The 23,502-nt window shown below is 52.1% G+C and overlaps 1 protein-coding gene across 4 annotated transcripts in view; it reads right to left on the bottom strand.

Annotated features, from left to right (window-relative positions):
- The window catches only part of CERS4 (ceramide synthase 4), a 32,517-nt gene extending 10,074 nt beyond the window's left edge, over positions 1–22,443 (bottom strand). The window contains exons 1-2 of one of the 4 annotated variants that reach the window (XM_082456807.1): positions 22,149–22,443; positions 2,373–2,438 (exon numbers count right to left, since the gene is read on the bottom strand). The gene's annotated coding sequence lies outside the window, so the exon portion shown is untranslated. The remainder of the gene's footprint in view (positions 1–2,372; positions 2,439–22,148) is intronic. The other 3 variants (XM_082456810.1, XM_082456808.1, XM_082456809.1) reach the window with 3 other exon arrangements.
- Positions 22,444–23,502: the final 1,059 nt, after the last annotated feature.

The following is a 23,502-nucleotide window of genomic DNA, read 5'->3' as shown; positions in this document are numbered from 1 at the left end:
GGAAGGTGGATTCTTAACCACTGGACCACCAGGGAAGTCCCGAGCTTCTTTTTTTCTTATTCCCGAATCTTTGGTACCAAATGAATGTACCACGATTGGTTATCATTTGCTTGTTGATGGGTATTTGGGATGCATTCAGCGTTAGTGAATTATGAGCAAAGCTGTTCAGAACATTCACATCCGAGTCTTGTGTGAACAGAAGTTTTCCTGTCTCCTGGATCCATCCGGAGGAGTGGAATTGCTGGGTCATTCTGCATGTTTTCCTTCATAAGCAACCGCCAAACTGTGTTCTGGGGTGGCTGTACCATTTTACACTCCATTTCGTGCAGTCTGGGAGTTCTATGGCCCGTGTTTTTATTTTAGGTGAGATGGCAAGCAGGGGTGTGGGGGGGTGTTGGTTGCCATACAGGAAGTGGCCTTGGAGGCCAGAATGGGGGCCCACCCAGATAATCCAGGATCCTTCCCCCCATCTCAAGGTCAGCCGATTAGCAACCTTAATTCCATCTGCAATCTCAGTTTCCCTTTGCCACGTTAGGTAGCGTATCCCCAGGTTCCAGGATTAGGATGTAGACATCATTAAGGGAGCATTATTATTGAGAAAATTCACTGAGTTGTGCATCTATGTTGTGGGCCCTTTCTCTGTGCAGATTAAAATGTTTGCCTTGAAAAAGTCTATGATTCTGCTAAAATATGACACGAATGAACTCATCTATGAAACAGACTCACAGACATAGAGAACAGGCTTGTGGTTGCCAAGGGGAGGCAGGGTGGGGGAGGGATGGAGTGGGAGTTTGGGGTTAGCAGATACAAACTATTATATATAGAATGGATAAACAACAAGGTGCTACTGTATAGCATAGGGAACTATATTCAATGTCCTGTGATAAACCATAATGGAAGAGAATATGAAAAAGAATGTGTGTATATATATATATACACACATATATATATATAACTGAATCACTTTGCTGTACAGCAGAAATTGACACAACATTGTAAAGCAACCATACTTCAATAAAATATGTTAAAAAAAAAGTCGATGATTCTGATTTTAATTCCGACAGGTGGGTATTTTTCCCCACACCACCTCTGACACCAGCTGTGTATCCTACAATTCAACTCAACTCTGACACCATCTACCTGGAGATACACCGGTTGAGGGCTCAGTCCCACAAGGCTGTACCCATCCCACTTCAGACGCCAAGCACAAGTCCAGACTGTCACCTGTGCTTCTGACCAACTGGCCATAGATGGAGGTCCCCACGAGCCCTCCTTGGTTCGATTAATTTTCTACAGCAGCTCACAGGACACAAACAGTTTACTTCCTAGATGACCGATTTATTATAAAAGGATATATAACTCAGGAATAGCCAGATGGAAAGAATCATAGGGCAAGGTATTGGGGAAGGGGGCGGAGCTTCCACACCCTCCCCAGATGCACCAGTCCCCGCACATCTCCACAAATCTCCTCGCGTTCATCAACCTGGAAGCTTTCTGAACCCCCATCCTTAAGGGTTTTTATGGCGGCTTCATTACATAGTCGTAATAATTAAATCCTTGGCCACTGGAGGTCCAGGGGTGGGAATGAAAGTTCCAACCCTCTCATCAAGAGGTTGGTTCCCCTGGCAACCAGTCCCATCCTTAGGTGACCTGAGTGGGGGGCTTTCCAAAAGTCACCTCATTAACATAACAAAAGGTACCTTTATTCCTCTTACCACTTAGGAAATTCTCAGGGTTTTAAAAGCTCTGTGCCAGGAACTGAGGAAGGCCAAATATCTACTTCTCATTATAAATCACAATATCACAAGTCAAATACAGAAAAAGAAAAATTCTCAGAGTCTGAGGAACTGGGTGAACCAGGATGGTGAATGGATTTGGGGGCAGGAGGTGAGTTTGGTGTTGGACAAGACAAGTGGGGGGACGGTGAACTGTCAATCATCGTGTGCCTAATGTTTAAATCCACAGGGATGTGTCAATGAAAAAATATTGCCTGCTATATCAGTAAGCAAAGGACGTTGCAGCCAACAAGCCACCACATTACAGCTCTGTCCCCCCTCCCCCCATGGTGAGTCCTGAGGGAACTCAGGATGGAAACAGGATGCCTGCCATCTAGCTATACCCACCCCAGACAAGTGCGCCCCGAGGAGATTCAGGATGAGAAAGCACAGATTACTGGCCCAGATAGCTGAGGTGCATATCAAAGAAACGAATTCAGTAAGCCCCGATTCTTGCATCTTCCCATACAGAGAAAAGCCCTGAATTCCTTAACTTGAGCTATCTGGTTTTCTTTCAATGAACAGTAATCTTTTGATGTTCTGACTACCTGGTCTTTATTGCAAAAACCCCTGTATATATCCGGGCTCCTTCCTTACCTCTTTGGAGCAGTTCCTTAGAGCTACCTGAGAGGCTGTTTCCTGGGCTTGAAGTCCTCAGAATGTCTGCAGAATAAAACAATTCTCAACTTTTCGGTTGTGCATTTTTTTTCCATCGACAGTGGATCTGGGGGCAGGAGTTGGGTTTGGTGACAAGAAGCTCCTCCAGGGCTGGGGCGGGGGATGGATGGAATCCCCCAGGGAAGGGGTGTAGATGAGGGAGCAGCCCACAGACCACGCCTTCTGGCGTCCAGGTTCAGGTATCATTGAAGTGATTAGCAGTAGCCGCCACCACTGGACACTCCAGCGTGGGGGGGGGGGGCGGACACCAAAAGGCAGCAGCCTGACAAATGGGCAAAAGTGTCAAACAAACGAACGAACCAAAAAAGGAACAAAGAGTGCCACTCACTATCCAGTTATACAAAGGGTTAAATTGCGACCCACAGGCAGTGAGCCGTGAGGGGAATTCAGGATGGAAAAAAAAAACGATGAGGCCTTTTGTGCTTTGGATCAAAGGGTCCCTGGATAGTTCAGACGCACAGCAGGAAGAATTTCAATGACCTCAGATTCGTGTATCTTCCCACACACGGACGAGCACGAACATCATTAACTTGAGATATCTGTTCTTTGTGATTGGCAGTCATTCTTTCCCAAGATGTATGCTTGACTGCACGCGTTTCCTAGCCAAAAAAATTCATATATATTCTGGCTACTCCCCTACCTCTTTGGAGCTGTTTACTCAGAGCTACTGAGTGGCCTTCTTCAGGACTATAGTCCTCAGTAAAGACCCAACAAAACGTAAACTCACAGCTCTCCTGTCGTGCATTTTTCTTTAAGACAGGTGTGTGGGGACTTCCCTGGTGGTCCAGTGGTAAAGAATCCGCCTTCCAATGCAGGGGAAGCAGGTTTGATCCCCGGTCAGGGAACTAAGATTCCCACATGCCACGGGGCAACTAAGCCCGTGTGCCACAACTACTGAGCTTGGGCGCCTCAACGAGAGAGCCCGCGTGCCGCAAACTACAAAGCCCACGCGCTCTGGAGCCCACATGCCACAACTAGAGAGAAGCCCGCGTGCCACAACAAGAGCCCTTGGGCCGCAATGAAAAGATCCCGCGTGCCTCAACGAAGATCCCGTGTGCCACAACTAAGACCTGACACAGCCAAAAAAAATAAAGAAAAAAAAGATTATATCATCTGCAAATAGATAGTTTAAAAAATGTTAAAAAAAAAAAAAAGACAGGCATGTGACAGTGGCTAGTTTAGACCCACAAGGCTCAGAAGGCCCAGACAGAATAGACAGTTGGACAGGTGGATGGGAGAACTTCTGCCCAGGTGGTTGATCTCTCTAAAAAGAGATCAATTAGGAGTCTGGGATTAACATATACACACTACTATGTATAAAATGATAAACAACAAGGACCTACTGTATAGCACAGGGAACTATACTCAGTTATCTTGTAATAACCTATAATGGAAAAGAGTCTGAAAAAAAATATATATATATACACACACACACGCACACACAAACACACACACACACATAACTGAATCACTGTGCTGTACACCTGAAAGTAACACAACATTGTAAATTAACTATATTTCAATGTTTTAAAAATGGTTTAAAAAAAAAAGAAACCAACTTCACTAACAGGCAAATTTCGCTTGATCCCATGCACCCACTGGGGCATAACTGCACACACCCAGCCCGGAATTCCTGGCCTCACTCTCCACAGCCTCCTAGCAGGAGCCACACCCACCCCAGGGCATCTATAGCCTTCCCCTGAGGGGCCCTCCCACCCATCTGAAGACCCCCAGCCAGCTAGAGATATAAGTGGGCTGTGCAGATGCCCAGTGCAGATATAAGTGGGCTGGGCATCCTGGGAAGGCCCCCAGCCAGCTAGAGCTGGAGCCAGAACCCAGGGGTCCAAGCCCCCAGCCCCATGTTCTTCCCCCCACCCAAGATCAGGTCCACCACAGCCATGGTGCTAGCATGTCATGATGAGCTTTGGGGACAAGGGAGAACACACAAGAGCGATGGCATCTCATAATCCCAGGCCTCTGCCCATGTCCCCAGCCTCAAAGCCCACTATTCACTGTTTGACATGCTCTGATACAATCACACACACTGTATGATTTCACACACCCCAGCCTTTACAAATGCTGTCCTCTGCCTAGAATGCCCATCTAATATTTATTGTCCCATGCTGGGTGCTGAGGACATAAAATGGTGAGGAAAGCTGGCAAGGTCTCAGCCCTCATGTCTGTCTGGCAAACTCCTATGCATCCTTCAAAACCCAGTTCAGTTGCCACTTCCTCCTGGAGGCACCTCCCGATTGCCCCTACTTCAGATCCAGTTAAAGCACTCTATGCCAGCTCTACCTCATTCACTGTGACATTGGAAGCTGGCCAGGCAGTCTTTTTGGTTGGGGGGAGGGTGGAAAAGGAAGGAAACATGACCAGCCTCAAACCCCAGTCCCCTCAGCTGAAGCAGGCATCACCCTTTCTGGTCCCCAAGTCAGAAGGGGAAACAGAAATGCACTTTCCAAACCTGCGAGCCTTCCAAGGGGGCTTCAGACTGACACACCCTAACTGCAGAGGTCTTGGCCTTGGACCTCCTACCCTTTCTCTAACCTGTGTCCGCCTGTTTGCCCACCCCCTTTACCCTCTTGATAAAGAAGAGACTCTGAGGTTTGAGAAGTCACCCATTTCCTTGCATTGTGGTCAAGCAGGCCAGTGAGCCTGCATGTGGAGCACGTGGGCAGTGTCTGGCACACAGAAGGGGCTCAGGTACGGCTGTAACCAGGCATCCATGGCCAGCAAGGTTCAAACTTCTCTTCCACTCCTGCCCCTGACAGATGCCTTCCTCCCGACGGGCAGGCGGGAACGAGGGTCAGGGAGGCACTCCTCCTCAACCTTCATTTTTCCTCTTTTGGACCCCGGCTCCTCTGCTCATTCCCTATGACACTCTGCCTCCTTGGGCCTCAGCTGCCCCATCTGAAAAATGGGTACAGCCAGATCTTCTGCTTTACTGCACCGTTGTGGGGGCTCAGGAAGCTGAGCAGTTTGTAAATGTTCCACGCTGCTGTTGCAATGGATTTGATTCCTGCAATTTACCCATCGTGGACCTTGTCATGGACCTTGCCACTGGTGTTTCAGTTCCCTCATCTGTAAAATGGGAATAACAATGCCCCCTGCCTCCACACCGAGGGGATTGGGAATAATGCCTGGGGTGGAGTGAGCACTAAGTAAAACACAGTTACTATTAGCAGTAGAGGAGGTGGGGATGGGGAGCAGTCTGGAAAGGAGGGTGCTGGTCTGTGCAGGTTCTGGGTGGTTCCTCCTGGACACACACCCCACCGCCCCTCCCCCAGCGCCCACCCCGGCCTCTGCAGCCTTTCCTTAAAGCTGTAGCGAATGAATGAGCTTGCGCTGGCTCACCCAGGGCTGCTGAGGGGTCATGTGGAGAATCGCCAAATGGGTGGCTGGTCTAGCCTAACCAGCCTGAGGCTTCCTCCTCCTCACCGCACCCTGCCCCCTCTCCCCAGCCCGGTCCCCCAGCCCGGCTGCTTCTTGAAGGCACTTTGGTCCCACTCCCAGCCCTGCCCCTGCCACCTGGGAGCCAGACTCTGATAATCTTTCTTAGTGGCTAAAAATATCCCCAGATTGGGGGAGAGAGAGAGAGCGAGCAGGGCTTTGTGCTGACACGTGGAGGGAGAGGATGAGTACAGGATCCCTGCCGCTCCCCTGAACCCCCAAAGGCCCCAGCACCGCCCAGCACAGCAGGGCTGTGCACAAAGGTTGGTTTTATTTTAAATCTAGCTGGAAATGTAGGACTTGCCCGGGTTGTGAAAAAGGAAATCAATTCATACTCCAGATGTCTGGGTTGCCCAGGGAAGAACAGACACACTCATACACACTCACCCGGCCCCTGCAGCCTGGCCTGCTGCCCGGGGTCACCTGACTCCTTCGGCTGGAGGCCCAGGCAGGGAACACATGATGGACTAAGTGGGGGTTATTTGTAGATAACCACAGCCGCACCTGCACTGGGCCCTGGCTCCTCCACTCTGGCCTCTCTGAGCAGGGTCCCTGCGGGGTGCTAATGACCAGAGATGCAGCCAGTCCAGGAGAAACCACCTTCAAGGACCCTAAGGAGGGCCCCAAGTCCAGGGCTCTGCCTCGCCTCAGCCCCTCATATTTAGACACACTCCTGCCCTCCACACTCTGGCCCTGTTAGTATCCCCCCCCTCCCCCGCACTAGCTCAATTTACTGTAATGGCTGCTTGATGGGATTCCAATTCACCAAGCTCATTCCTGCCCCAGGGCCTTTGCATGTGCTGTGTCCAACCCACCAAGCTCATTCCTGCTTCAGGGCCTTTGCATGTGCTGACCTCCCACACAACCTCTGTCTCATCATTCACATCTCAGTTCAGTATTACCTCCTCAGGAAGTCTTCTCAGATCACTACCAAAGAAGCCGCCATATTATACCATCTTCTTACCCTATTTTGTTGCTTCAGCCCCCTCACCCCACTTGATCAGTTTTCTTATTCACTTGTTTGTCTGCCTCATCCCAAGACATAAGCCTCATGAAGGCAAGAATGTTGTTTAGTCACTGCTGTATCCTCAGGGCCCAGGACGATGGTAAGTACCAACTAAATGTTTGCTGAGTGCATGAAAAAGCAGGTAGAACAGACACATGGACAGATGGGTGGATGGGAGGACTCTGGTTCAGGTGGTCAAACTTTCTAGAAAAAGAAACCACCTGCTTTATCGGGCAAGGTTAGCTTGAACCCCATGGTGTAGGTCCACTGCCTCCTTGTTTCAGAACTGGGAAGCCAGAGGCTCAAAGCAAAAAGCAGCTGGATGCAGGTCACCCAGCAACAAGGGAGTGAGTCAGGGCTAGAAGCTCTCCAGGGTGGAGAGGGGGTTGCTCTGCCCACCAGTGAGCTCAGGGCTCACAGGCCTGTCTCTGCCTATCAAGGTTTCCCAAGGAGCAAGGTCCTACACCACCACCACCCCTAAGCTGCCCCAGAGCCTTTTCAGGGCCCCAGAAGCTCACACATGATTGAACTTTGCTTTCTTAACATCTATACCACACCCCCCCCAACCCTGTCCCGGGCAGACTAACGGGTCTGGGTGAGCCAGGCCATGTCCCCCGGAATCCCCAGCCCACTGGCCACCCCTCCTCACCACAGCCTGCACCGCCAGCTCCCCTGGCTGCACCTTCTCAGAACCACCCCTTGGTGATGCAGCCCCCTACCGCCCCCCAATAAAGCAACCAACAGTGGGGCCATGAGGGTTGCTTTGCAGCTGCCTGGGGGCTGACAGTGGGGTCCCCAACCTCCTGGAATCTGCTCCCTCCCTCCTATAACTCCTGCACTACCCCACACCCAGGTGCTAGGATTCCCAGAGCATCCGCCAGCAGTCCAGGCCTTTACATAGGTGGTGCCTTCTTCCGGAAGTGCCCACACCCCCTTCACTGTGCCAGTTCTTACTAGTCTTTAAGACCTGGGTCAGATTCAATTCCCTCCTTAAGAGGCCTTTTCTACCCTTCCCACCCTAAGGAAGCAGAGCTCCCTCCCTAGCCCTGCCCCACCCCACCCTAGGTCTTTCTTCAAAGCTTCTGTTCAGCCCTGGCTGGCCCCAGGGAGCTTAGAGAGCTGAGTCTCTCCCACTACCAGACAGGGAGGGTCAGACCAGGAAGAGAACTCTGGGGTCCCCAGCATCACCTAGTGTGGGTGTGTGTTGGGGGTTTGGTCAGGGAGGTTTCAAGAAGGACTGAGGGAGCAGAGGGGAGCAGGTCTCTGGAAGTTTGAGGCGGGAAATGAGCAGGCCCAGCCCCAGAGGCAAGCCGGGGTGGGGCAGCAGGATCTGATAGGTTACCTGCACGGGACTGGGAGGGATAAAGCATACAGATGGGAGTGTAAGGGGAACTTGGGCTATTACAGTTGAAAAAAACAAAACAAAACAAAACCGACACGACTTTATTGAACGACATGCAAAAACCATGCATGTCTAAAGTGTGTGATTCAATGCATTTGACATATGTACCTACTGGTGGAAATCATCACCTCAATCAAGATAATGAACATATATATCCATCACTCTCCCATATTTCCTTATGTCCCTTTGGAGTTCCTCCCTCTCTCCCTTCCAGTGAGAACTGGAAGAAACCTGGATGTCCAATGCTGGGGAACAGAAACCTCACGATTCCACACTATGAAATATTACATCAGCGTTTAAAAGGAGGAGAAGATACAATACAGATAAATCTGGAGGACATGATGCGCAGTGAAATAAACCAGTCTCAAAAAGACAGATACTGGGCTTCCCTGGTGGCGCAGTGGTTGAGAGTCTGCCTGCTAATGCAGGGGACACGGGTTCGAGCCCTGGTCTGGGGGGATCCCACATGCCACGGAGCAACTAGGCCCGTGAGCCACAACTACTGAGCCTGCGCGTCTGGAGCCTGTGCTCCGCAACAAGAGAAGCCGCAATAGTGAGAGGCCCGCGCACCGCGATGAAGAGTGGCCCCCGCTCGCCGCAACTAGAGAAAGCCCTCGCACAGAAACGAAGACCCAACACCGCCAAAAATAAAAAAAATAAAAAAAAAAAAAAAAGACAGATACTGTCTGATTCCACTTATAGGAGGTCCCTAGAGGAGTCAAATTTATAGAGACAGGAAGTAGAATGATGGGTGCCAGAGGCTGGGGGAGGGGGTGGGGAGTTAAGCGTTTAATGGGGACAGAGTTTCTGTTTGGGGAATATGAAAAAGTCGTGGAGATTGGTTACACGACAATGTGAATATACTTAACGATACTGAACTGTGCACTTAAAAACGGTCCAGATGATAAATTTTTTGTTATATGTGTTTTACCACAATTAAAAATTTTTTTCAATTAAGAAAATATCAAATTGGGACGAGGGGAGGAGGAAAAGCTATGCTCACGGACTTGGGAGGATCACTGAGTGGAAAAAAATGAAAGCAAAATGCAGACAGACACTAATGGCCTGATAGGTAACTCAGGTAAATGGAAAACCACCAAAAGTTCTGTCTTTGGTAATAGCGGAGTTAGCTGCATCAGACCGGCCCTCTCAGAGATAACAATGCTAAACCCTGGACTACATACTAAAAAACTACCTGAAAGCTCTGGTGCTGCCATGCCCTATATGGTATCCATTAGCCACATGTGGCCATTTAAATTTCAATTAATTAAAATTAAATACAATTTAAAATTCTGTTCTTCAGTTGCATCAGCAACATTTCTATACTCAATAGTCACATGTGGCTTGTGGCTACCATATTGGGCACATAATTGGTGTCGATATGGAATATTTCCATCATTGCAGAAAATTCTACTGGGCAGTACTGCTCTAGAGAGTGACCAAAGATAGGTAGAAGTTGGAGGGCAGTCTATACCTGCAATAAGGGAACAGCATGGGACGAGTTTCCCATTTTTCACTGTTATTTGCCGGAAATAGAAACTAGATTGAAAAATGAGAAGACAGAGCCCAAAGAGACCACAACAGTTCAACAATGGAGTAGAACATGCAGGAAAGGAAAAAGCCAAAAAAAAAAAAAAAAAAAAAGTCCAAATTCTATCCAAAAATGCTGTGCAAGTCTCTTGCTAACCCTTAAACCATATGCGAGGCAGACTCCAACCAGCCTGGCTAAAGCTAAAAGAAAGTAAGTTAACACCTGCCTCTCACTACAGGGAAAACAGACTTTGGAACTTGAGTCCAGACTGTTTAATTACCTATGAAAAAAAAAAAAAAAGAATCAATGTTCTTCAGAGGACCACAACAGAATCCAGAGTGTCTACAATTTATCTTTCACAATGTCCAGCATACAATCCAATCCAAAATTACTTGACATGTGAAGAAACAGGAAAACATGACCCACACTCAAGAAAGAAGGAAATTAATGGGGACTGACCTTGAGGTGACCCAGATGTTGGAATGAGCGGATAAGGACTTTGAAGCAGCTATTACAAATATGCTCAAGGATGTGAAGAAAAAGTACCTCCTAATGAATGAACAAATAAGAAACCTCAGCAGGGAAGCAGAAATTATAAAAATGCACCAAATGGGGATTCTAAAACTGAAAAATACAATACTTGAAGTAAAAAATTCACTGTGGACTCAGCCACGAAAAAGAATGAAATTTTGCCATTTGCAACAACACGGAGGGACTTGGAGGGTATTATGCTTAGTGAAGTAAGTCAGACAAAGACAAATGCTGTATGATATCACTTATATGTGAAATCTAAAAAAAACAAAATAAGCTAGTGAATATAACACAAAAGAAACAGACTCACAGATATAGAGAACAAACTAGTGGTTACCAGTGGGAAGAGGGAAGGGGGGAGGGGCAAGACAGGGGTAGGGGATTAATAGGCACAAACTACTATGTATAAAATAAATAAGCTACAAGGATATATTGTACAACACAGGGAACATAGCCAATATTTTATAATAAGAATAAATGGAGTATAACCTTTAAAAACTGTGAATCACTATGTTGTACACCTTAAACATACAATATTGTACATCAACTATACCTTAAAAAATAAATAAATAAAATGCAAAACACATGGTGCAAGGGAAAAAAAAGAAGAGAGCATTATTTATCCAGAGAAAAAGCAAAAAAAATTTTTTCCCACTGTGGGGTTGATAGCTGATTGGAGACTGTAGAAGACAGAGCTAACTAGTTTGGAGAGAGATAATAGAAAATACCGAACAGAAGAAGAGAGAAGAAAAAAAATAAAGATTAAATAAAAATGTGCATCTGGAAGTGGACAGTGGTGACTGCACAAGGTTGTGAACGTACTTAACGCTACTGAGTCATGCGGTTAAAAATGGTTAAAATGGTAAATGTTTAGGTTATGTGTATTTTATCACAATTTAAAAAAATGTACAGAGTCTCAGTGACCTTGGGACAATATCAAAAGATCCAACATGCATGCAATTGGCGTGCTCTGAGGATATGGTCCACACTCAGGAGAGTTATTCTATCAGGAGGGTGAGGGAGGGCGGTGCTGGTCAGCTTGTTCTGTGATGCTCTGATTTTTACAAGAAGTACATTTCAGGGTGACAAATTTTTTTAAAAATTGTAAAATACACATAACATAAAAATTTACCATCCTAACCTTTTTTTAAGTGTACAGTTCCATAGCATTAGGTATAGTCATTGTTGGGCAACCATTCCCACCATCCATCTCCAGAACTCTCTTCATCTTGCAGAACTGAAACTCTGACCCCATTAAACACTAAGCCCGCTTCCCCCTCTCCCAGCCCCTAGCTCCCATCATCCTACTTTCTGTCTCTACAGACTTGACTCCTCTAGGGACCTCCCATGAGTGGAATCAGACAGTATTTCCCTTCTGTGTCTGGTTTATCTCACCGAGCATCATATCCTCATGGTTCATCCATGGTGTAGCAGGTGTCAGAATCTCCTTTTTTAAGGCTGAATAATATTCCAGTGTGTGCATATATTAAGGGTGACTTTTTTTTTTTTTTTTTTTTGCATTGGGTCTTCGTTGCTGCGCTCGGGCTTTCTCTAGTTGCGGCGAGCGGGGGCTACTCTTCGTTGCAGTGCACAGGCTTCTCATTGAGGTGGCTTCTCTTGTTGCGGAGCATGGGCTCTAGGCGTGCAGTCTTCAGTGGTTGTGGCACGCGGGCTCAGCAGTTGTGGCTCGCGGGCTCTCGAGTGCAGGCTCGGTAGGTGTGGCGCACGGGCTTAGTTGCTCTGCGGCACGTGGGATCTTCCCAGACCAGGGCTCGAACCCGTGTCCCCTGCATTGGCAGGCGGATTCTAAACCACTGTGCCACCAGGGAAGCCCAAGGGGGACTTTTTAAATAGAAAACTATATTTGTACAAGAAAAAAGAAAAGGTTTCCAATGAAGGGGTGGTTGATGAGAGGAAACAGGGGCTCAGAGGGGGCATTCCCTTCTGGCTGGCAAGCAGCCCCCCATTCCCGGCTCACCATTTATGAAACTAATTCCCAGTCAAGGTCAGCCCCCAAGATGCTGCTGTTACCCACCTTCCAGGGTGGAGGGAACTGTGGGCTCCAGGTTGTACTCTGATGGCATCCCACCTCTGCCCAAACTGGTCTAACACCTGCCCTACTTCTCCCACCAGCTGGCTGCTGGGCCCCTCTGCTGCCCCCAGATGGCAGCATTCATGGAGGCGGTTTCAGGTAGAATGAAGTAGGAGCAAAAGCCAAACTGCTTCCTGGGACAGCAGGCCTTGTTCACACCCATAGCAGCAATTGTTCAACACACCGGTGTTGGTACCACCCCAGGTGTCGCCAAAGCCGCTAGCTCCAGGAAGGCCCCGTGCCAACTGCCCCAAGCGCCCACCTCCCTGCACTCCAAGGGAGATGCAGTTACTGTTCCCATGGCACGGATGAACTGACTTATCATCCCAGGGTCACACAGCTGGTAAATGGCCCAGCTGCATGTGAACTTAGCTCAATACCACCCAGCGTTGTAGATGGACACGGGCTCACGGAACCTCAGCCCAGCAGCGGCAGCCTACGCATTCCTGGCAAACAGGACCTGCTGCCTTTACGCCTGTGCTTCTCCCCATCTCCGCTTCACTACTTTGGACTTTGCCTGGGTCACCGGTGACCGCCCCCTGGCCCAGGCCAATCCCAGTGGTCATTTCCCTGTCCATGGATTCCTGACCTCCTAGTAGTATATCTGCCCCCTTGTCTGTCTCTCCTAACAACCGTGGCATCCTGCCTAACCTAATTCAAGCTGTTTTTCTTCTCCTCTGGCCCTAAATGATGCCAGTCCTGCACCCTCTCATACCAGCTTTTCTCCCTGGGAAATCTCACCCACCCGGAAGCCACAGTCGGTGTGCCTGTGCCTTGGTTTTCCAGATTCCTGCAGTTGCCAGGTTTCTCCCCCGATGCCAAACTGGCTAACCCAACACCGCCTGGCTGTGCTTCGCCCAGATATATCACACTCAAGTTATCCTCTACGCTGAGCATGCTTCTTGGCTAAGATCCCACCATGCACCCAGTCTTTGGGGACAGGAATCTGGGAGTCATCCCAATCCCTCCTCATCACCCCCCATCACCCCGGACACTCGGCTACTCACCAGGTCCCACAATTGCATCCATCTCCCCCATAACAATCAAGCGAGTCCCTTCCCTGCTCAATTCCCACTGACGAGGCCCCGTCTCTCATCTCAATCATTGTGGCCACCTCTGCCCTGGTCTCTCTGCCTCCGGGTTTTGCCCAGGCTGCCTCCCTCCATCCACATCTCCTTCCCCGAAAGAGAAAGCCAGCGTTGGAGAGAGTGTGGAGAAAAGGGAACCCTCCTACCCTGTTGGTGGGAATGTGAATTGGTGCAGCCACTATGGAGAACAGGTAGGGAGGTTCCTCAAAAAACTAAAAATAGAGTTACCATATGATCCAGCAATCCCACTCCTGGGCATATATCTGGACAAAACTATAATTCAAAAAGATACATGCACCCCTATGTTCATAGCAGCTCTATTTACAATAGCCAAGACATGGAAGCAACCTAAGTGTCCATCGACAGATGAATGGATAAAGAAGATGCTGTACATATGTACGATGGAATATTATTCAGCCATAAAAAAGAATGAAACATTGCCATTTGCAGCAACATGGATGGCCCTTAGATTATCACACTAAGTGAAGTAAGTCAGACAAAGACAAATATTATATGATATCACTTACGTGTGGAATCTAAAAACAATGATACAGATGAACTTATTTACAAAACAGAAACAGACACACACATAGAAAACAAATTTAGTTACCAAAGGGGGAAGGGGTCGGGGGAGGTATAAATTAGGAGTTTGAACTTAGCAGATACAAACTACTATATATAGATAAACAACAAAGACCTACTGTATAGCACAGGGAACTATATTCAATATCTTGCAATAAACTATAATGGAAAAGAAAAAAAAAAGAGAAAGAGAAAGCCAGCTTCTCAGCATCATGTGCAGACAGTGGCCATAAAACAAACAAGGAAAATAAGATGACATTTGGTCCTGGCTGGTACTGAACTCTGGAGAGCCTGCCAGCCCAGGTCTGAGCCCTCCTTGTTCAAGGGAAAGTTGGCAAGTGCCTGTCGCCTGAGCCTTAAAGACACAGAGGCAGCAATGGGAGCCTTGGGCCTCGATGTCCCCAAAAGGGGGTGATTCTCCTGTGAACAACCCCGGCACATGGGCTGTCCTTGGGATTTCAGATTAGCAAAGTTCTGCCCCAAGAGGTCACCAGTGGCTGGCGTCTGGGAGGTGATGGGGGCTGGGAAGCACGGCTGGGTAAGGGTGTCTTCAGGGGGTCGGGGTAGAGCATGTTGGGGTGGGCAGCCTGATCTGGGAACTACCGGCTTGGGCAGGAATTTGGGGACACACAGCCCAGGGCTGGGACAGGACCAGAAGATCTTCTTTTTCTGGATGGGGGACTCGGAGAAGGCATCGTTTGAGAAGGAAGAGGGGTGAGGATGGATGGGGAGAGGGCGTGGCCTCAAGAGCCGGGAGCCCCAGTACCCCCTGACTTGACATGCAGCTGAACACGGGCCTTCAGACCTGTCAGGGTCCCAGAGGACAGAGGCTAACCGTGAACTTCAGAGTAAGCCAGCCTGGGAGGATCTGCTCCTGGCGGGTGGCCTCAGGCCAGCAGCGCCTTCACTGAAGGAGTTATCGCCCCAGTGCCTGCCTGCCCAGTAGGTAGGGCGGGGAGCCAAGCAGGGCACGTGTGAGATGGCTCATCAGGGGGGGCGCAGGGAAGGGTCCCCAGGGGGAGTCTGTCCATGGGCCCTTTAAGAACCCGGGGTGTTTGCGTAACTGGAGACTAAGCACTTCCTCTTCCCCATCCATCCCTCTCTCAGCAACCCCGCAGAGGCTCACTCTACAAGCCTGTCCCTCCCCCCACCCTGGAGAGGGGGCCCGCATGGGGGGCACCCCTCCCTCTGCACCTGGCACTCATCACCAAGGTCTTTGTGATCTGGCCCTGCCCACGCCCCCTCTACCCTGCTGACCTCCTGCAGCCACCAGACTCCTCGGTTCTCAGCCTAGTGTCCATGGCCTGATTCCCAGGGTCTGTTCATATCTCAGAAACATCGCTGTAATGCAGTACCCAGATGCCTAATTTTTTTTTTTTTTTTTTTTTTTTTTTTTTGGCCATGCTGCTCAGCTTGCAGGATCGAAGTTCCCCGACCGGGGATCGAACCCAGGCCCTCGGGAGTGAAAGTGTGGAGTCCCAACCACTGGACCGGCAGGGAACTCCCAATGCAATAGCTTTTGTCTAGGCTGTTTCCTCCACCTGGATCACTATTCATCTTCCCCTAACCTTTCAAGTAAGCAGCTTGCCTGTCACTGCTTCCAGGACTGCCACGCTGGGTCAGAGAGCCTGTGGTCCCTCTGTTTGGCCCAGGTTATTCTGCATTGTAACTGCCCAGGGATGTGTCTGTCTCCCCAGTGGAGAGAGGGATCTGGAGGGGAGGCAGTCAACAAATTCCACTTCCTGTGAGTGTCTACCACCAGCTCCAACTCAGGCCTCAAGCTCAAATATTACCTCCTCAGAGGAGCCAAGTTAAATCGGCGTGGGTAAGGCAATGGAGAATGTCTAGGCAAAATACAAACAAATGCTGGTAACATTTACAAAGGGGAGTGATTAGAGAATATTTCAGTAATCAAAGAGAGACAGCTAGCCTCTGTTTCTCTGTAAAGAACTACTCTGAATGAAAGCCATGGCTGCAGTGATGGTTTCTAAATATTCTGTGACCAATCTCTAGGTAATATATGAGCAAGGCTTGTATGCAAATGCCTCATGTCCTTTTTATTTTTTTAATAAATTTATTTATTTAATTTATTCATTTTTGGCTGCGTTGGGTCTTCGTTGCTGCACGCAGGCTTTCTCTAGTTGCAGCGAGCAGGGGCTGCTCTTTGGTGTGGTACGCGGGCTTCTCATTGCAGTGGCTTCTCTTGTTGCGGAGCACGGGCTCTAGGCGCGTGGGCTTCAGTAGTTGTGGCACGCAGGCTCTGTAGTTGTGGGTCGTGGGCTCTAGAGTGCAGGCTCAGTAGCTGTGGTGCACGCGCTTAGTTGCTCTGCGGCACGTGGGATCTTCCCGGACCAGGGCTCGAACCCATGTCCCCTGCACTGGCCACCACTGTGCCACCAGGGAAGCCGTCTCGTGTCCTTTTTAGACTTCCCAAGGTCCGAAGGCATGACTTTTCAGCGAATTCCAAAATTTCATTTGGTTCATCTCAGAGTCCTGGCTGAACACTGTCATAGGTTGAAACAGGCAAGCACCTGCAGCCTATTTGGCTAGCAGAAGTCACCGCAAGCATGTTCCTAATTTTATCAACTCAAGCACCGAGACTTTCATGCTGTACCCCTGGAAAAGATCCTGAAAATCCTTAACCCTCAGAGTCAACTTCACCGAAGGACCCACAGCTCAGGTTTGCTCCCTGGGCTCTTCATACAGGCTCTGAGGTCAAATAAATGCATCCTAGTCCATAAACTGCAACATGTGTGTGGAGTCACGTGAATCTGGTTGTGTAAAAAAGGCGACCGTTTCAGAATTCAGCGTCACTACTTTGCCAGTGAGAAGAACTACGTTAGAGGAAGCGGACACCTGAGGACAGCCTGACACCTCCTCCAAGAACTGCCTTAAAATCTGCGGCCCAGGGACTTGCCTGGTGGCGCAGTGGTTAAGAATCTGCCTGCCAACGCAGTGGACATGGGTTCGAGCCCTGGTCCGGGAAGATCCCACATGCCGTGGAGCGACTAAGTCCGCGAGCCACAACTACTGAGCCCATGTGCCACAGCTACTGGAGCCCGTGCGCTTAGAGCCCGTGCTCCACAACAAGAGAAGCCACTGCAAGGAGAAGCCCGCGCACGGCAACGAAGAGTAGCCCCCACTCGCCGCAACTAGAGAAAGCCTGCGCACAGCAACAAAGACCCAAGCAGCCAAAATTAAATAAATAAATAAATCTATTAAAAAAAAAAGAGAGATAGATGAGGGAGGAGGCCGTGGGGATAGAGCATTCTAAGAAGCGGGAACAGCCTGTGCAAAGGCCCTGAGGCAGGACCAAGCCTGGTTGATTCAAGGCATAGAAAACGAGGCCCCTGGGGCTGGAACAGAGCAGGGAGTGAAGAGAGGCGAGGGCAGGGAGGTGATAACCTTATATTTAGATCTGCCCTAGCCAACAGCTCAGATGGAGAAATGACACCCAGAGGCTGACATTTCCAGAGCTTGTCCTGCTTGCTCTCCCCTCCTGTCACTGCCCTTGTCCCCTGCCATCTCCCGATAGGTTAGCCTTGATCCACCTGTGGCCCCATCACTCCTGCCAGGATCACGGTCAAAGCTGAGCCAAGAGGACTTCCCTGGCAGTCCAGTGGTTAAGACTCCGCGCTCCCAAAGCAGGGGGCACGGGTTCGATCCCTGGTTGGGGAACTAAGATCCCGCATGCCGTGGGCAGCGCAGCCTAAAAAAAAAAAAAAAAAAATGCTGAGCCAGGGCCAAAGGGAGGTGCCCTTAGGTGCACCCATCCCCAATTTGGAGGGGGTCGGGGAACGGTCCTGGCCACAGTGTCTGGGCTCAACAGAGCCACTGATCTAGGTGCCGGCACCCAAGTGTCCGAATCCCCTCTGTGAAGCCTTTGAAACTGGAGGGGTTTGGTGCATACCTGGATGAGTGGGGGAGGTGGGGTGGGAAGGGTGAGCAGGCCCAGGTGACCAGGTCCTTGTCCACGGGGGTGGGGGGTGGGATGGGGAGGGATGCTGAGTCTTTTCTCCTACACCTGGAAAGGGAGTGACAGCAGGCTGGTGGAGGAGCCATCCTCAAAACACACCTGCTCTGGTTTTTGCTGCTCATCTTAAAGGCCCAGCCAGGCCCCTGCCTACCATCTCCTGTCACCTCCCTGAGAACATCCTGCCCCAACACCCAGCTCTGGGCTCTGCTCCTCCTCCTCCCTGGCCCCCTTCTCTGTCTCCATCAGCGCCCTCTCCCTGGCTACTTCCTTCCATTCCCTCCAGCCCCTCCAGCCCCTCCAGGGAGCCTCCCAGGTCAGCTGAGCCCCCCACCACGTGCAGGAGGAAGGAGAGAAGCTTTGCCCACCAGGAAAGGGCTGGCCTTCTCTTCCTTCCTCCTGCCAGCCTCTTCTGCCTTCAGGGTGCACTAACCACTCCACACAGGGGACAACATACCAAAGCAACACCCCTGCAAACCGCGCAGCAGTGGGGCCCAACAACCTTGCACCCCTCAAGCAAGGGCCCAACCAGGGTCTGCAGTTGTTGGATTGAGGGGCCCTGAGGACCCTCAGTCTCTTCCTCTGCCCCTCTCCCCACTCTCCCCCTGGCTCACTCTGCTCCAGACACAGTGGCCTCTCGGCTATACCTCCAACATGCCAGGCTGGGTCGTGCCTCAGGACCTTTGCACATGCTAGTCCCTCTGCCTGAAATGCTCTTCCTCCAGATGTCCACCTGGCTGGCTCCTTCTCATCCTTCAGGTTTCTTCCCTCTCCCGGCTGCCGCCCTCCCAGAACGTTGGCTCCATCCATGAGGTGGGGAGGGGCGGGCAGGCAGCAGAGAAGCTTGATTTTGTTCACTGCTAGTCCCCAGTGCCTCCCAGCACAGGTGCTTCATAAGTACCTGCTGAATGAATCAATGACCGGGTGGGAGGGAGCTGGGGCCAAGCACAGGGTAGCGGGGGGGGATCCTCAGGGGGTCGCTGGCAGGGGCCTGACCCCTCCTCAGATACAGTCATGGGGCCCTGAAGCAAAATATGGTTTGGGGAGCCTAGGAGGAAGTGGGGAGAGAGGTGAGATCCTGCTGGTTCGGTGTGGAGAACTGGTGTGACAGGATCATATTAATTAACAAAGGTACAAAGGTCAGACTGAGGAAGGAGAAAGGTCTCCTCTGTGTCAATCTGGTCAGAGCCAGGCTGGGTCTGAGGGGCCGATTCAAGGATAGCAAAAAGAAGCCCAGCCTGAATGGCTTGGGCATCGGGGAAGGAATGGCAACCAAATAAGGGAGTAAGACCCCTGCCATGGGGAGAAATTATTCAAGCAGGGGATTCAGAGACATGGCTGAGACTGACCTCATCTTCCACTTTGAAGCCCTTGCTCCCTTGGCTTCTGGTTTGCCACCCACTCCTGGTTTCTTTCCTTCCACCCTCTCTCCAATCCATCCCACCAGGGTGGGGATGTCTCCCAAGCTCTAGGCCCACCCCCCGCACCTGGTCTCCACCTGGGTGTCTAGTGGCATCACAATTTCCAGGTGCTGGGAAATAGACTGCTGACTTGCGCCTGAACCTGCTGCCCCATCAGTGGCTACTCCATCCCCACCCCATCCTCAACTTCAAGTCTATCCAGGATCCACCCACTTCTCCCATCCACACCTCCACCTGGTGCAGCCTCATCAGGGTCTGGACCAGGGCAGTCACTCCCATGCTGATTTCCTGGCTCCTGCCTGCAGCTCCTCCCATGTGCGCTGTGGTGCTTCCCCTCCACATCTTTGTTCACTGGTCTCTCTGCCCATGAACTCTTAAAAATCCTTAGTAACCTGGCAGATGGTCACCTCCTACAAGAAGGCTTCCCGCACCCTTCCAGAGGCTGAATCAGGTCACTTCTCTGGGCTCCCCCTGCTTCCACCCGGGCATCCCCTCTGCTTTCCCAGGTGCTTATTACCAGCCGGACACCTCTCAGGTGATGACTGTTATTATTCCCATGTTATAGGTAAAGAAATTGAACCAGGAGGTGAAGTCACTAGCCTGAGAGCACTACGTTCAAACTGGCAGGACAAGGTCAGAGGCAGCTTCCAGACAGCCGGAAAGGGGAAAGCCTGTAGTACCCAGATAAGAGAGGAGCGTGCCCCCTGGTGCCTGCTTTCCTGTGGGCATCCCAGGGGTGCTGGGAGGAGTGAGCCCTAGCCAGCTCCCCACGGCCAACTACACTCATCCCAGCGGCTCCTGTGCCCAGTGACCACTTCACGCCAGGTGCTGGGCCAACTGAACACTCTACACGCCTAACTCACTCAGTCTGCAGACTGTGGGTTCTGGAGGTGGACGCATTTATGCCTTCCTCCCATTTCTCAGAGCAGGAAATGGAGGCTCACCGGGCCCAGAACTCCCACCAGTGCAGCAGCCCTCCTCCATCCCCCGAGGCGTAAGGCTGCCCCTGGGATTGGCCAAGCCCTTTCCTATTTCATAGCCGAGACTTCCATTGATCAGAACAACACTCACAGATACAGGTACTATTGACCGATTTTATAGATGGGCAAACTGAAGTCCAGAAAACTTTCTCTGGGGCCCCAAGGCCAATTCAATGACCAAGGCTCCCAGCTGGGAGTAGGTGAGCTGGGAGGGCAGGCAAGGAAGGTCCCAACTGCCTCCTCCCTGCAGCCTGGCTGGGCCTACAGGGACCCAGCTGCACTGAGTGAGGCTCTGGGCACTCCCACCACTGCCAAGTTTATTCACAGCAGCTCCTTCTGGAAGGGGGCTGAGTTGAGGCTAGGGACTTGGGGTGGGGGTGGGGGGAGCTTCAAAGACAACCCTACCCTCCAGAATTTCTATTTCAGGTGGCCCCATACAACAGATCCAGGTTGCCCCCTTGCACTCAGTCACGTTGGACTTGGCCTGGGTTCAGAGTCAGGTCCTCAGGCACCTTCCCCCTCAGGTGGTATCTCACAGGTTTTGGAAATCGGACTCAGTCACAACTGCTTCACACCCTCAGATCTGTTTCTCCCTCAGTTTTCCTATCCTTCCACACTCCCAGCTGCCGGTGCCAGAAATCTCTTCCATGCACTTTCCTTCCTGCCCCACTTCTGAGCAGGCAGGGAATGCAGGCAATGTTCTTCTGACAAAAAGGACCCAAATTCATCCACCTTCCATCCCCCCCTTCCTGTCGGGTCCAAACCAGCAGCCTCCTCCAGGGTCTCCTCCGGTCTCTTTTGGCCACAGCAGCTGCTGGGTCTTCTTAAGACACAAGTGGACCCGGTCACTCACTTTGTTCTAAGCCTCCGTGGTCCCCACAGACTTGAAAACGGAATCCACCTCCTCCTCGTTATCTTCGTGGCCCGGGGGCCAACCTCGTCTCACCTCGGTTCCCCGGCTCACCACTGCACTTCAGCCATGCTGGGTTCTTTTCCGCTCGGCAAACACACCAGTCTGGGCCCTGCCTCAGAATCTTTTGCTGTTTTCTGGGCCTAAAAACCCCTCGCTGGCTGGTCCCCCAGGCCCGGATGACACCTTCTCCGAGAACGCCTCCCTGACCCTAACCCATCTCCCAGATGTGTTGTCTTCCCCGCACTTAGCATGGCTGGAATGATCTGTGTCTGTTTCCGCGGGTCCCAGCCGTCTACGCGGCCGGGCTGCGGGCTCCGAGGCCAGGGCCCCGGCTGCATCCCCAGACCTGGCACGTCGGCGGCACCCCGTAGGTATGGATCCTCTGGTGGCGGACCGACACCCCCCGTCACGCTCCTCGCGTTCACACATCCGTATTCCCCCGCGTCACCGTGCTAGGCTCGTCCCCACTCCGGCCCGCCCGTTACGCAGCCGCGTCCTCGGGCGCTCGCGGCGCCCGGGCCCTCGGGGGAGCTGGGCTCTATCGGGAAGGCGGCCCGGGCCTGGGACCAGATGGGAAGCCCCGAGAGGCCGTCCCGGGCGAGTTGATGGGGCACTGCATGCGTCTGGGGGCCGCCGCGGGCGCCACGGCCTTGGAGGCGGGGCCGGAGCTCTCCGCGAGAGTGGCGTTCCGGTCCGCGTTCGGGTCGTGGGGGGTTCGCTTACCTGGGGTCTCAGGCGGCCGGGCGCACCGGGGGCCGGCGGCGGGGCGGGGGACACCGCGCCTGGCGCAGATGCAGAGGAGAAGGAGACGCGTACTGCCCGCACGACGCAGGCGGACTCTGCTCCGGGCACCGCCTCGGCCGGGGGCGGGGAAGCAGGCTTTAGGGGAGCGCGGGGCGGGATCGGGGGCGGGGCCTAGAGGGCGGGGCCGGGGCGGGGACCGGTTGAGCCCTGCGGGGCGCGGGGTCCTCCGGAGCTCGGCCCCTTCCGTGCGACTAGGCCGCTTCCTGGACCCACTCCCTGCGCCACAGGGCCCCGCCTCCAGCCCCGCCCCCCCCCCGAGGCGTGCCTTGGAGGAATCCAGCCGCAGGTTTCTTGCTTGTGCTTTATCTCTTGCCTTTGAACCTAGCAACATCCGCTGAGCGCTCAGTCAGCCCCGGTTTCTCTTCCGTTCGCTGCAGGTCCTCCCCAGCACCCTCCCGGGTCCCCTCTTCTGGCGCGGCTCTGATCCATCCGCGCATCTGCCAACACACCACGGACGCCCTGATCCGCCTGAGCGCACCGCTGGGCGTTGTGGCGGAGGCCCGGACTCCGCCCCAGGCCTCAGAGGCCACCCCCGGTGCCCCAAGTCTGGGGACCTGTCTCAGCTTTCAGGTCAAGCTGGTCCAATTCGTGGTTCATGGGTCCAACCGCAGAGTTGGGAACCCAAGGCACCACCCTGGGAGCTGGGAAGCGTGGAGGGCAGCTGGGCAAAGGCTGCGGCTCGGTGGGGGGCAGGGGTCAGGCTGCAGAGCTGGGAAGATAAGGCTGGGAGATAGGCCGGAGTGGGTGGTGGTGAAGCCCCAGGCTCCCTCTGGTCGGGTGGAACAGAAGGTAATTCCAGCGCACAGGGGCGGGGAGTCTGGGCGAGGCCTGAATGCAGGACAATGCCGCATCAGGCAGAGGTGGTCTGTGAGCACCTGAGCGGCACCTAAGGGACTCTTGGCCCAGCTGTCGCCAGTTGAAGGGAAGGGGGTTCCAGAGCCGCTGGCCAACCCCACGTCGTCTGGGCAAGTGGCTTCACCTTTGGACAATGTCTCTCCCTGAAGCAGACCCAGGGCAAGGTGGGGGAAGCCCGGGCTTTTTTTGGCTAGGCAAGTTGCTTCACATCTCTGAGATTTGATTTCCACACGTAGAAAGGGGGAGGGCAGCAGAGACCTCTGCTGCAAGTGTGGATGAAGCTGTCCGTCTTGATCCAGTTTCCCACTGTTTGCACTTGCTGTTCCCTCTGCTGGGCTATTCTTTCTCTTTTCAAATGTGTGCGTCCTTCTCCCTCAGCTCTCAGTCTGGCCCTCAGAACCCCTCTGTCCTCATTCAC

Source organism: Balaenoptera physalus (genome assembly GCF_965194825.1).
Source record: "Balaenoptera physalus genome assembly, chromosome: 3".
NCBI lineage: Eukaryota > Metazoa > Chordata > Mammalia > Artiodactyla > Balaenopteridae > Balaenoptera > Balaenoptera physalus.
This window is presented reverse-complemented; position numbering and strand designations above follow the sequence as displayed.